Source organism: Malania oleifera, chromosome 7 (assembly GCF_029873635.1).
Source record: "Malania oleifera isolate guangnan ecotype guangnan chromosome 7, ASM2987363v1, whole genome shotgun sequence".
In the NCBI taxonomy this organism is placed as follows: domain Eukaryota; kingdom Viridiplantae; phylum Streptophyta; class Magnoliopsida; order Santalales; family Ximeniaceae; genus Malania; species Malania oleifera.
Genome location: NC_080423.1, coordinates 43,273,979 through 43,286,478, shown reverse-complemented (window position 1 = coordinate 43,286,478; position 12,500 = coordinate 43,273,979).

The window sequence follows — 12,500 nt, the reverse complement described above, 5'->3', positions numbered from 1 at the left end:
ATGGCATGCACTAACCATGTCATGCCGTGTCATGTAATGTACTAGCACACTAGGCCATGCACTAACCATGCCATTCTGTGTCATGTCATGTACTAGCCACACACATTAGGTCATGCACTAACCATGTCATGCCATGTCATGCCATGTCATGCACTAACCATGTCGTGCCGTGTCATGCCATGCACTAACCATGTCATGTCATGTCATGTCATGTCATGTCATGTCATGTCATGCCGTGTCGTGTCATGTCATCGACTAACCATGTCGTATCATGTCATGCACTAACCGTGTCATGCCGTGTCATGTCATGCACTAACCTTGTAATGTCATGCACTAACTATGTCATGCCGTGTCATGTCATGCACTAACCGTGTCATGTCGTGTCATGTCATGCACTAACCGTGTCATGCCGTGTCATGTCATGCACTAACATGCACTAACCTTGTAATGTCATGCACTATCCATGTTATGCCGTGTCATGTCATGCACTAACCGTGTCATGCCGTGTCATGCCGTGTCATGCCATGCACTAACCGTGTCATGCCGTGTCATGCCATGCACTAACCATGTCATGTCATGTCATGCCATGGACTAACCATGTCGTGTCATGTCATGCACTAACCGTGTCATGCCGTGTCATGTCATGCACTAACCGTGTCATGCCGTGTCATGCCATGCACTAACCTTGTAATGTCATGCACTAACCATGTTATGCCGTGTCATGCCATGCACTAACCATGTCATGTCATGTCATGTCATGCCGTGTCATGTCATGCACTGACCATGTCATGTCATGCCGTGTCATGTCATGCACTCACCATGTCATGCCATGTCGTGTCATGTCATGCACTAACCGTGTCATGTCATGACGTGTCATGTTATGACGTGTCATGTCATGCACTAACCTTGTCATGGTGTGTCATGTCATGCACTAACCATGTCATGGTGTGTCATGTCATGCACTAACCATGTCATGTCATGTCATGTCATGTCATGTCATGTCATGCACTAACCATGTCATGTCATGTCATGTCATGTCATGTCATGTCATGCACTAACCATGTCATGGTGTGTCATGTCATGCACTAACCATGTCATGGTGTGTCATGTCATGCACTAACCATGTCATGGTGTGTCATGTCATGCACTAACCATGTCATGTCATGTCATGTCATGTCATGTCATGCACTAACCATGTCATGTCATGTCATGTCATGTCATGTCATGTCATGCACTAACCATGTCATGTCATGTCATGTCATGTCATGTCATGTCGTGTCGTGTCATGTCATGCACTAACCATGTCATGTCATGTCATGTCATGTCGTGTCATGTCATGCACTAACCATGCCATGGTGTGTCATGTCATGCACTAACCATGTCATGTCGTGTCATGTCATGTCATGTCATGTCATGCACTAACCATGTCATGGGGTGTCATGTCATGCAATGACCATGTCATGTCATGGCGTGTCATGTCATGCACTCACCATGTCATGGTGTGTCATGTCATGCACTAACCATGTCATGTCATGTCATGTCGTGTCGTGTCATGTCATGCATTGACCATGTCATGCCGTGTCATGTCATGCACTAACCATGTCATGTCATGGCGTGTCATGTCATGCACTGATGTCACGGTCCGCCTTTTTCACACCGTTGTGAAGGGCCGTGCGGCGCTAGCTAAAGCACTCTTGCTTAACTAGCCAGCCTTTTGTTTACCAACATTCATCCACGGAACACTTTCATTAACATTCAATCAGATAGCAGCGGAAATTATAATCAATTCATGAAAGCCGTGGCAACCAAGCAGTAAATATCGAAGCAAACGTAATTCATTAACAAATCCTCCGTTGACATGTTGTACTTAGCGAGGGAGGCAAGTAGGCTAAGCACGTTGACAATTGCTAGTGAGTTTTACAATGATTGATGAACACTCACCCTCCCCTAAAGAGCTTTCTAGGCCATTCTCACTCTAGCACTAGGAAACATCAAAGTGACCGAGGAGTCATACTGCCTTATTTGGCTTACAATGAAAGAAATACTAGAAAATAACCCTACACTAGTATTTACATGATGGAAACCCATCCCAAACACACGAGATAAGCGGTCATAGGCAAGCATAATGCCCTGAACAAGCTTAGCCCGTGACATTCTCCCCCACTTATGCGGTCGACGGCCTCGTAGACTTTTGGCGATAGGTACACTTCAACTTTGTCCACGAATGGCTTCAAATCTTCCGTAGAAATCCAGCTGATTTCTTTGTCATCAAGGCGCTTCCACTTCACTAGGAACTTCTGCCGCTTCTTCCTTGAGGATATGAACTTTCTGCCTGCAAGGATCTCTTCAACATCATGTCTGTCAGGTTGCACTGTCTTCAACTCTACGCTGTTTGACTGACTTCTGCTCAGGTCGTTGGTGTTGGCGTTGAATGGCTCGAGGCAATTGACATGAAATTGCGGTTTTCTCTGCTGATCTGCCCACTTCTTCATCTGCTTAGAAGCTTTATCCAGATAGGCTTGGGCAAAGTCTGCATTCTGTCTCCCTTCACTGGTGAAGATGTATGCCTTAGGACTCTTTCGTCTGTACGGCTCGCCCACTGTGTGAGGTAACAGCGGCAGCTGGTCTATAACAAGCTCAAAAGGGCTCTTTTTGGTTGTTGAGCGCCTTTGGGCGTTGCCACAGAATGGAGCCACATCAAGTAGTTGCACGCCATTCTTCTGGTTGTCGTTGACAAAATGGCACAAGTACTCATCTAGTAGCTCTCTGAATCTCTTCATCTGTTCGTCTGTCTGTCGATGATAACTCGAAGAGATGTCAAGATGTGACCTGAATATCCTGAAAAACTCTGTTAAGAAGTTGTCAGTGAACATTAAATCTTGGTCACAAATAATAACTTGGGGAAAACCCCAATGTTTCACAATAGTCACAAGGAACAATTGTGTCGTCCCCTCTGCCGAACAGTACTTTGGTGCGGCCATGAAAGTACCATACTTCTTCCGCTCCCCCTTGTCTTGTTGGCAAGTGAGACAAGTTTTGGTATAATTAACCACATCATCCCGCGTGTGCGGCCAATAATACCTTCCCAGTAGTCCTGTCATTGGAGTCATTCTCCGCGAATACCCCTTAACGAACTTCCTGCAGTAACCAGTAAGGCCAAGAAAGGAACGCAACTCCTTCACTGTTGTGGGGATCTTCCGTTCTTGAATCCTCCTTACCTTCTCCATACCCCTCCGGATACGACCTTGTTCAACGACTTGACCAAGGAATTTGTTGCTCCACCGAGCGAAAGAGAAATTCTCCTTCTTCATATTCAGACTGTTTCCCTTCAGCCTGTCGAACACCTTCCGTAGATGCTCTTCATGTTTCCTCTGAAACGACACCGATGCTCCCAACGGTGTTTTGGAAGGGCGAACACATCCCGCTTCCACTTCATCAAGCTGTTTCCCCAACTCTACTATCTCTCTAGGCGCAATCCAACATGGCCTTTTAGTAGGTGGTTTCACTCCTGATAACAACTTGATCTCTTGCTCCACAGTCCGTCGTGAAGGCAAATTTTGAGGCAGCTTATCTGGCAACACCTCCTTATCCTCATCCAACACCGCTTGGATGGTCGTAGGCTCCAGCTCTTGGCCTACTTCTTTGTCTACCACCACCGTGGCTAGACGTGTCTGCTCACCCTGACCCAATCCTTCATTGAGTTGTATGGCTGAAAGGGACTTCCCTTCGTCTCCTTTCGTTGCAACGACTTGCACCATGCACGAGTGATCTCCCATCAGACACAGGGAACCAGCCGAAGGCATCAGCACTGCCCTCGTCCCCATTAGGAACTCCATTCCTAGAATGACTGGATAGTCATCCAATGGCACCGCTGTGAAATTCGCATGACCTTCCCACTGTCCAAGCTTTATAGCCACTTGCTTGGCTACTCCCAGAGTAGGCTGGGCTACAGAGTTAACTGCTTTCACGCGTCCTGTATCCTTCTCTAAGGATAAGTTGAGTCTTCCTGCTTCCAACTGCGAAACAAAATTATGAGTAGCTCCCGTATCCACCATAGCGCGAGTACTCTTCCCATTTATCCTCAAGTCCACAAACATTAACCCTTTTGCTCGTGTAACTTTCGGTAGTTTTGGCCTGCTTTTCCAATGCGTTCACTAACCGCACTGAACCCACCCTCGGGGCTTCATCCTCTTCCCCATCGTCTTCCACTGCCTGTTCTACAATGGAAGCCTGTAAGGCATTAAGTGATGCTTTGTGAGGGCACTCAAAAACTCTATGAGGACCTCGACACAAGAAACACTCAATTTTACTCTTCCCCTTTCCATTGGGTGTGTTGAACCCTCGAGACGACGAAGCTTCCTTGTGAGGTTGATGAATTAGGGTCGGCTCCCCCACTCTTGGGTTTGCCATTCTTGAAAGACTTTCCACCGTTTCCCTCTCCGCCAAACCGTTTGGACGAAGTGGTCTCATCACCAGCGTAGTCTGTCAAGCGTTCTGCAGCCGCTTGTGCAGTTGACAAGTCTTGAACCCTTTGTCTATGAAGTTCAGTTCTTGCCCACGGTTTCATCCCCTCTAGAAAATAGAACAACTTGTCCTTCTCCGACATATCCCGAATATCCAACATTAAAGCAGAAAATTGTTTCACATAGTCACTGATTGACCCCGTATGCTTGAGATCTCTCAGTTTTCTCCTTGCATTATACTCAACATTTCTCAGGAAAGAATTGGGCCTTGAGCTCTCTCCTCAAGTCTGCCCAACTATCAATCACACAGCTTCCATTTTCAATTTCTCTGTACTTGGTACGCCACCACAGTTTGGCATCACCAACCAAGTACATGGTCGCAGTATCCACCTTTGCCTGTTCTGAGGCCATCCTCACAACGCGAAAGTACTGCTCCACATCAAACAAGAAGTTCTCTAACTCCTTGGCATCTCGGGCACCCCCATACGTCCTGGGTTCTGGCACCTTGGTCTTGCTAACTCCCGGAGTGTTGGAGTTCCCCATAGCAAGAACCATCACATTTACCTTTGCATCCAGATCTGCCATCCGGGCTTGCAAAGTTTCCACCGTGTGGCGAAAGTCCTCTGACATGTCGCCTATCAAACCTGCTTGATGTTTTTGTGATCCCCTCACTTCATCAACAAGTTCTCTCATCCTGGGCCACCTCCGCGGCCATAGTGTTGGTTGACTCTTCAACCTGTGCTTCCAGCACGCTGATCCTCTCAGCATTGTTTGGTGCCATGGTCACTTACCAAAGCTTTCCAAACCCAACAACGAAGGCAATCGAATTCACGTAGCAACTCAACCTTGGGCTCTCACCAAGTGTCACCGACTTGGGCTCTGATACCAAATGTCACGGTCCGCCTTTTTCACACCGTTGTGAAGGGCCGTGCGGCGCTAGCTAAAGCACTCTTGCTTAACTAGCCAGCCTTTTGTTTACCAACATTCATCCACGGAACACTTTCATTAACATTCAATCAGATAGCAGCGGAAATTATAATCAATTCATGAAAGCCGTGGCAACCAAGCAGTAAATATTGAAGCAAACGTAATTCATTAACAAATCCTCCGTTGACATGTTGTACTTAGCGAGGGAGGCAAGTAGGCTAAGCACGTTGACAATTGCTAGTGAGTTTTACAATGATTGATGAACACTCACCCTCCCCTAAAGAGCTTTCTAGGCCATTCTCACTCTAGCACTAGGAAACATCAAAGTGACCGAGGAGTCATACTGCCTTATTTGGCTTACAATGAAAGAAATACTAGAAAATAACCCTACACTAGTATTTACATGATGGAAACCCATCCCAAACACACGAGATAAGCGGTCATAGGCAAGCATAATGCCCTGAACAAGCTTAGCCCGTGACACCGTGTCATGTCATGCACTAACCTTGTAATGTCATGCACTGACCATGTCATGCCGTGTCATGTCATGCACTAACCGTGTCAGCCGGTGCTGCCGTGTCATGCATGCACTAAACCGTGTCATGCCGTGTCATGCCGCACTAACCCTGTCCATGTCATGTCATGCCATGGACTAAATAACCATGTCGTGTCATGGTCAATGCACAACCGGGTCATCCGTGTCCATTCCTGCACTAACCGTGGTCATCCGTGCTCATGCCATGCACTAACCTTTTCTGTCATCACTAACCAAGGTTTAATGCCGTGTCATGTCATGCACTCACCATGTCATGTCATGTCATGTCATGGCCGTGTCATGTCATGCCACTGCCATGTCCATGTCATGCCGTGTCATGTCATGCACTCACCAGGTCATGCCATGTCGTGTCCATGTCATGCACTAACCGTGTCATGTCATGACGTGTCATGTTATGACGTGTCATGTCATGCACTACCTTTGTCATGGTTGTGTCCAATTCATGCACTAACCATGTCATGGTGTGTCATGTCATGCACTAACCATGTCATGTCATGTCATGTCATGTCATGCACTAACCATGTCATGTCATGTCATGTCATGTCATGTCATGTCATGCACTAACCATGTCATGGTGTGTCATGTCATGCACTAACCATGTCATGGTGTGTCATGTCATGCACTAACCATGTCATGGTGTGTCATGTCATGCACTAACCATGTCATGTCATGTCATGTCATGTCATGTCATGCACTAACCATGTCATGTCATGTCATGTCATGTCATGTCATGTCATGCACTAACCATGTCATGTCATGTCATGTCATGTCATGTCATGTCATGTCATGTCGTGTCGTGTCATGTCATGCACTAACCATGTCATGTCATGTCATGTCATGTCGTGTCATGTCATGCACTAACCATGCCATGGTGTGTCATGTCATGCACTAACCATGTCATGTCGTGTCATGTCATGTCATGTCATGTCATGCACTAACCATGTCATGGGGTGTCATGTCATCACTAACTGGTCATGCTCGTTCGTGAATGGCCCATCCAGCAAACTTGTAATGTCATGCACTAACCAATGTTATGGCGTGGTCATGCCATGCACTACACCACCGTGTCGATGCTTAAGGTCATTCTTGATTGACCATGTCATGCGTTGTCATGTCATTTCATGCACTGCACCATGTCATGTCATGATCCATGCATCATGACCACAGACAACACCCTGTCATTCAGGCTGCATGTCATGTCACGACCATGTATGCATGAACCTGTCATGTCATGCACTGACCATGTCATGGCAATGGTCATGTGATATGCACTGACCTTGCATGGTGTGCTCATTCATGACACTAAGCACATTGCTTGTGCTGACTCCCAGTCAAGGCGGTGGCTACCGAGTAACGCTGCATGCACGACACGACACGCGTACTGTAATACTCAAGGATACAGTTGGTCAGTGCATGACTGACACCCATGAATGTCAGTGCCTAGCCAACAGCGGCATGACATGGTACAGTGCATGACAATGACAACGCCATGACATGACATGGCGTTATCTGCATGACATGACACGGCATGACATGGTTAGTGCATGGCCTAGTGTATTTGGCTAGTACTTGACATGACACGGCATGACATGGTCAATGCATGACATGACACGACACGACATGACATGACATGACATGGTTAGTGCATGACATGACACACCATGACATGGTGAGTGCATGACATGACACGCCATGACATGACATGGTCATTGCATGACATGACACCTCCATGACAATGGTTAGTGCATGACATGACCATGTACATGACATGACACGACATGACAGGGTTGAGTGCATGACATGACACCCAGGGCATGGGCTTAGTGCATGACATGACCACGACAATGACATGACGTATGACCATGACATGGTTAGTGCAATGACATGACATCGACACGACATGACATGAACAGGACATGACATGACAATGACATACAGTGGTTAGTGCAGTGACATGACATGACATTACATTGACATGACATGACATGGTTAGTGCAGACATGATAGACATGACATGACATGACATGACATGGTTAGTGCATGACATGACACACCATGACATGGTTAGTGCATGACATGACACACCATGACATGGTTAGTGCATGACATGACACACCATGACATGGTTAGTGCATGACATGACATGACATGACATGACATGACATGACATGGTTAGTGCATGACATGACATGACATGACATGACATGACATGACATGGTTAGTGCATGACATGACACACCATGACATGGTTAGTGCATGACATGACACACCATGACAAGGTTAGTGCATGACATGACACGTCATAACATGACACGTCATGACATGACACGGTTAGTGCATGACATGACACGACATGGCATGACATGGTGAGTGCATGACATGACACGGCATGACATGACATGGTCAGTTGTCACGGGCTAAGCTTGTTCAGGGCATTATGCTTGCCTATGACCGCTTATCTCGTGTGTTTGGGATGGGTTTCCATCATGTAAATACTAGTGTAGGGTTATTTTCTAGTATTTCTTTCATTGTAAGCCAAATAAGGCAGTATGACTCCTCGGTCACTTTGATGTTTCCTAGTGCTAGAGTGAGAATGGCCTAGAAAGCTCTTTAGGGGAGGGTGAGTGTTCATCAATCATTGTAAAACTCACTAGCCATTGTCAACGTGCTTAGCCTACTTGCCTCCCTCGCTAAGTACAACATGTCAACGGAGGATTTGTTAATGAATTACGTTTGCTTCAATATTTACTGCTTGGTTGCCACGGCTTTCATGAATTGATTATAATTTCCGCTGCTATCTGATTGAATGTTAATGAAAGTGTTCCGTGGATGAATGTTGGTAAACAAAAGGCTGGCTAGTTAAGCAAGAGTGCTTTAGCTAGCGCCGCACGGCCCTTCACAACGGTGTGAAAAAGGCGGACCGTGACATTTGGTATCAGAGCCCAAGTCGGTGACACTTGGTGAGAGCCCAAGGTTGAGTTGCTACGTGAATTCGATTGCCTTCGTTGTTGGGTTTGGAAAGCTTTGGTAAGTGACCATGGCACCAAACAATGCTGAGAGGATCAGCGTGCTGGAAGCACAGGTTGAAGAGTCAACCAACACTATGGCCGCGGAGGTGGCCCAGGATGAGAGAACTTGTTGATGAAGTGAGGGGATCACAAAAACATCAAGCAGGTTTGATAGGCGACATGTCAGAGGACTTTCGCCACACGGTGGAAACTTTGCAAGCCCGGATGGCAGATCTGGATGCAAAGGTAAATGTGATGGTTCTTGCTATGGGGAACTCCAACACTCCGGGAGTTAGCAAGACCAAGGTGCCAGAACCCAGGACGTATGGGGGTGCCCGAGATGCCAAGGAGTTAGAGAACTTCTTGTTTGATGTGGAGCAGTACTTTCGCGTTGTGAGGATGGCCTCAGAACAGGCAAAGGTGGATACTGCGACCATGTACTTGGTTGGTGATGCCAAACTGTGGTGGCGTACCAAGTACAGAGAAATTGAAAATGGAAGCTGTGTGATTGATAGTTGGGCAGACTTGAGGAGAGAGCTCAAGGCCCAATTCTTTCCTGAGAACGTTGAGTATAATGCAAGGAGAAAACTGAGAGATCTCAAGCATACGGGGTCAATCAGTGACTATGTGAAACAATTTTCTGCTTTAATGTTGGATATTCGGGATATGTCGGAGAAGGACAAGTTGTTCTATTTTCTAGAGGGGATGAAACCGTGGGCAAGAACTGAACTTCATAGACAAAGGGTTCAAGACTTGTCAACTGCACAAGCGGCTGCAGAACGCTTGACAGACTACGCTGGTGATGAGACCACTTCGTCCAAACGGTTTGGCGGAGAGGGAAACGGTGGAAAGTCTTTCAAGAATGGCAAACCCAAGAGTGGGGGAGCCGACCCTAATTCATCAACCTCACAGGAAGCTTCGTCGTCTCGAGGGTTCAACACACCCAATGGAAAGGGGAAGAGTAAAATTGAGTGTTTCTTGTGTCGAGGTCCTCATAGAGTTTTTGAGTGCCCTCACAAAGCATCACTTAATGCCTTACAGGCTTCCATTGTAGAACAGGCAGTGGAAGACGATGGGGAAGAGGATGAAGCCCCGAGGGTGGGTTCAGTGCGGTTAGTGAACGCATTGGAAAAGCAGGCCAAAACTACCGAAAGTTACACGAGCAAAAGGGTTAATGTTTGTGGACTTGAGGATAAATGGGAAGAGTACTCGCGCTATGGTGGATACGGGAGCTACTCATAATTTTGTTTCGCAGTTGGAAGCAGGAAGACTCAACTTATCCTTAGAGAAGGATACAGGACGCGTGAAAGCAGTTAACTCTGTAGCCCAGCCTACTCTGGGAGTAGCCAAGCAAGTGGCTATAAAGCTTGGACAGTGGGAAGGTCATGCGAATTTCACAGCGGTGCCATTGGATGACTATCCAGTCATTCTAGGAATGGAGTTCCTAATGGGGACGAGGGCAGTGCTGATGCCTTCGGCTGGTTCCCTGTGTCTGATGGGAGATCACTCGTGCATGGTGCAAGTCGTTGCAACGAAAGGAGACGAAGGGAAGTCCCTTTCAGCCATACAACTCAATGAAGGATTGGGTCAGGGTGAGCAGACACGTCTAGCCACGGTGGTGGTAGACAAAGAAGTAGGCCAAGAGCTGGAGCCTACGACCATCCAAGCGGTGTTGGATGAGGATAAGGAGGTGTTGCCAGATAAGCTGCCTCAAAATTTGCCTTCACGACGGACTGTGGAGCAAGAGATCAAGTTGTTATCAGGAGTGAAACCACCTGCTAAAAGGCCATGTTGGATTGCGCCTAGAGAGATAGTAGAGTTGGGGAAACAGCTTGATGAAGTGGAAGCGGGATGTGTTCGCCCTTCCAAAACACCGTTGGGAGCATCGGTGTCGTTTCAGAGGAAACATGAAGAGCATCTACGGAAGGTGTTCGACAGGCTGAAGGGAAACAGTCTGAATATGAAGAAGGAGAATTTCTCTTTCGCTCGGTGGAGCAACAAATTCCTTGGTCAAGTCGTTGAACAAGGTCGTATCCGGAGGGGTATGGAGAAGGTAAGGAGGATTCAAGAACGGAAGATCCCCACAACAGTGAAGGAGTTGCGTTCCTTTCTTGGCCTTACTGGTTACTGCAAGGAAGTTCGTTAAGGGGTATTCGCGGAGAATGACTCCAATGACAGGACTACTGGGAAGGTATTATTGGCCGCACACGCGGGATGATGTGGTTAATTATACCAAAACTTGTCTCACTTGCCAACAAGACAAGGGGGAGCGGAAGAAGTATGGTACTTTCATGGCCGCACCAAAGTACTGTTCGGCAGAGGGGACGACACAATTGTTCCTTGTGACTATTGTGAGACATTGGGGTTTTCCCCAAGTTATTATTTGTGACCAAGATTTAATGTTCACTGACAACTTCTTAACAGAGGTTTTTCAGGATATTCAGGTCACATCTTGACATCTCTTCGAGTTATCATCGACAGACAGACGAACAGATGAAGAGATTCAGAGAGCTACTAGATGAGTACTTGTGCCATTTTGTCAACGACAACCAGAAGAATGGCGTGCTAACTACTTGATGTGGCTCCAGTCCTGTGGCAACGCCCAAAGGCGCTCAACAACCAAAAAGAGCCCTTTTGAGCTTGTTATAGACCAGCTGCCGCTGTTACCTCACACAGTGGGCGAGCCGTACAGACGAAAGAGTCCTAAGGCATACATCTTCACCAGTGAAGGGAGACAGAATGCAGACTTTGCCCAAGCCTATCTGGATAAAGCTTCTAAGCAGATGAAGAAGTGGGCAGATCAGCAGAGAAAACCGCAATTTCATGTCAATTGCCTCGGCCATTCAACGCCAACACCAACGACCTGAGCAGAAGTCAGTCAAACAGCGTAGAGTTGAAGACAGTGCAACCTGACAGACATGATGTTGAAGAGATCCTTGCAGGCAGAAAGTTCATATCCTCAAGGAAGAAGCGGCAGAAGTTCCTAGTGAAGTGGAAGCGCCTTGATGACAAAGAAATCAGCTGGATTTCTACGGAAGATTTGAAGCCATTCGTGGACAAAGTTGAAGTGTACCTATCGCCAAAAGTCTACGAGGCCGTCGACCGCATAAGTGGGGGAGAATGTCACGGGCTAAGCTTGTTCAGGGCATTATGCTTGCCTATGACCGCTTATCTCGTGTGTTTGGGATGGGTTTCCATCATGTAAATACTAGTGTAGGGTTATTTTCTAGTATTTCTTTCATTGTAAGCCAAATAAGGCAGTATGACTCCTCGGTCACTTTGATGTTTCCTAGTGCTAGAGTGAGAATGGCCTAGAAAGCTCTTTAGGGGAGGGTGAGTGTTCATCAATCATTGTAAAACTCACTAGCAATTGTCAACGTGCTTAGCCTACTTGCCTCCCTCGCTAAGTACAACATGTCAACGGAGGATTTGTTAATGAATTACGTTTGCTTCAATATTTACTGCTTGGTTGCCACGGCTTTCATGAATTGATTATAATTTCCGCTGCTATCTGATTGAATGTTAATGAAAGTGTTCCGTGGATGA